This window comes from Bombus vosnesenskii, unplaced genomic scaffold (genome assembly GCF_011952255.1).
Source record: "Bombus vosnesenskii isolate JDL3184/JDL3185 unplaced genomic scaffold, Bvos_JDL3184-5_v1.1 scf7180000014638, whole genome shotgun sequence".
Classification (NCBI taxonomy): Eukaryota; Metazoa; Arthropoda; class Insecta; order Hymenoptera; family Apidae; genus Bombus; species Bombus vosnesenskii.
Window position 1 is genome coordinate 29,423 of NW_022883567.1, and position 3,301 is coordinate 32,723.

A 3,301-nucleotide genomic window follows, 5' to 3' on the forward strand; every position below is an offset into this window, starting at 1 on the left:
TTTTCTAGACGGAACCAAAGATTCTTATCTGGTTTATGGTGAGCTAAGGAACTCTTTGAAAACAGCATTTATAACTTTCGAAAAAGAGACAGGTATTTCTTGCGCGAACAATTGAATAATTAATTCGTTCTCTAAATATCCTTATCTGTTGTTCCTAAAATACATAATGATTGGAAGCTTCTTACGGGAAGCGCAATCAGCCGCTGATATCATTGAAGTCGAAACGCCATTAAAACCATATTACGATTCGCATGCGACATGCTCCATTCATGAAAACACAAAAGCAATAAACAAGTACAAATCAACGAAATAAATCCTCCGAGAACGAGACGTTACAGGAATTATACCATTGCGAGGATACAAAAGACTTGCTCATGAGCTACTTCCTTCAAGTAGTCGAGCGGTGTATTTTCCGGTCGTTAACTTCCATATAATGGGATATTAAAGAGTACGGACACAACGCTGCTATTTTTCAACTGTTCATTATCAAATTACGCAGCGGGAATCGTTGCAACGACAAAACTGTAACGACTCGTACCTGCGTATCTTCCATTTAGCTGCGGTAAACGCTGACTTGTCTGCGTTTTTTTTTCACTTCCTCGTTACGGAAACCAGGAAAAGTGATTCACAATACAGTTTCTAACTGTACTTCTCGCGATTCTTTCTTAGAAACAAGCAATTGCTTCTTTTCAATTTCCTAAATCTATAATAAAACAGTCCATTCCTTGAATAGAAATTAACTTTAAAACTTTAGGCGCATACATTGTTCGTATCGTATGTATGTATTTTGATTTGAAAAGAAACGCGGCAAACGCCTTTGAAAAGACGTTAGGTTTTCAACGCCTTAACTAACTTAATTCCAGCGAGTTGTAAATCTGCTGCATCTCCAACATCTGAATATCAATCTTTTACAATGACTTGCTCTCCAATTTATTAAAATTACATCTCTCCCGTTGCACCGACCTTCTTTAAAGGTTCCCGCGGCAGGTTGAACCCGCATCACGTATCTTCCCTCTTCCTTCCACCCCCTGTTCCCTTTCTCTTTCTATCGGACGGGAAGAGCGGGAACGCTTAAAACGCGCGAATCACGCGAGCGCCTCACGATTTGCGAAACATCACGTGAAAATCACCGATCCGATCTCCGTGCGCGCGGTGCACCGTGGGGGTAACGATTAAATCGACAGGATATACTTTATTGGCTATTCCGTTATTACAGGCTGTAGTTGGCGGGGAAATAGTCACTATGGATCGATGAACTCCATTGTAACAACGCACCTTCGAATTGCATCGGAAACGCTTCTGTATTGCGTCCACCGTATAACCTATCATCGTGTGTTTAGGGTAAATCAGTGGATCGGAAGTTACGTTTCTATGTTTCTCGCCTGTCAGTATAACACTGTGCAAGAGATACAGCAAGATCCTAAAATCATTCGAGTACAAGTAGCGTAAAATGGTCGTTTAAATTTCAATAAATTAACTATTCATACGTTAATTGTACGCGGTCAGGATTAAGGGGTACGGCGATGGAGAAGATTTTGTTAGCTAGATGTTGAGTAAATAATCGAAGATGATAATTTTATAAATGTTTCGTATTTATGATGATGGAAAAGATTTAATTTGAGTTACGTTACGTTCGAATAAGATAGATTTTTCCAAGAGTGGAGGATTTGTAGAGATAGTGGACGTAATAGTAGTATGATTTAATACTTGATGTGTCTTTTTTTTCTTTGACATATAGGTCACTGTGGGGAGTAATATTGATCTAGATATAACTATCTTTTCTGAGAAGTACGTATATGCTTATGGGAACTATGTTTGGTTAATCAATAGAGCCATTCTTTTGAGAAATTGAATCTCGAAGAATTTGACGATATTTTGCCTTGTTTCAATAGTACATCATTTTAAAGAAACGCCTGCGATTATAGTATATAATTGCACATAGGTATATGCAAAATTGCATTTTCAAATAATTAAATCAAAAATATAGGAATGTATCAATGGGAAGAATATTTGTTAAAGATCTTTCCTTTTTAATCAAATTCGTCCAACAACCCCATTCTCGTCAAACATAAAATGAACGGTGCCTTTCTCAAAGAAACAAGAAGAAAATTGCTGTCGTTCTAAAGTTCTTCTCCATTGCTAAATTACCGTTCGTGTTTCTGGTTACACTCCAATTATTCGATTGTAAGAAGCAAGCAATCCCTCCATCCAAGGGCTAGATATAGTTTCTCGAGTAGTTCTCTTCAATACCGTTATATCGATGAACTCTTTTTGAATAAAGTTCACATTTATAAAGCAAACACAATAAAATACGACAGGACAATTGTAATCGATAAATAACATTTTATTAGGATATTATAAGAAGCTAAGATATCGAGTTCTAATTGTGAATATCAAGCGCTCGTCGTTCGAGGAGATTACCAATATTTTCTTCCTTAACAATATGAATTACGAAGTTTCGATACCGTTTATGACATTAAGATCTCTTGATAAAGTTGTATCGTTAAAATCTTACTGTTCCTAGGGAAAATATATAGTTAATATATATAGTTAAATATATATAGTTAAAACCGGAATATATATAGTTAAAACTTCCAGAGGAGCATCTCGCAGACAAATTATTGATTGTTAGTGTCGATTGACTGTAATCGATATTTGGTGCGTGAAGTTGTATGTTTCGTGAACCTGCGTTGATGCAGGGATTCTGTTGCAAATCATAAACTAAAGAGCCACTGGTCAAGGTGAAAGAGGTTCGATAAATCCAGTGTTAGTGTAATTTGACACTTTATGTGCACCGGGTGTATGCAAACAGAGTTTGATGTTCTGAACACCACGGTTGTAAGATTTTATTGAGACCTCAGTATTGTATCCGCACGGTGTGACCCTCTGTTGATGATTGCCCTCTCCACCAGCCGTTTAGTCTCATCTGTCTATCGTGCCTTACCGGCCAGGGGGTTTCCCTAACATCTGAGATATCAGATTTGCAGCTCGGAGAGGACAGATAATTCGGAATATCCCAAAGAAGGGCAAGGTACTGGCCGAGCCCCAAATCACTTACATAGAATTACTTACATAGAATTACTTACATAGAACAATCACTTACATAGAATTTTGTTTTCTTTTCTTTTCTTTTTTATTTTCTTGTTGAAATTATAATTAATTCTCACGTCGAGAATTTTCAGTTACTTTACTTAGTATTATGCAGTGTTAGCTGATTATTAATAATAAGTTAAGACTTATTATAGATAAATATAATTTACTCACATAAAATAAATTCATTTAATTAATTATGAGATTAATT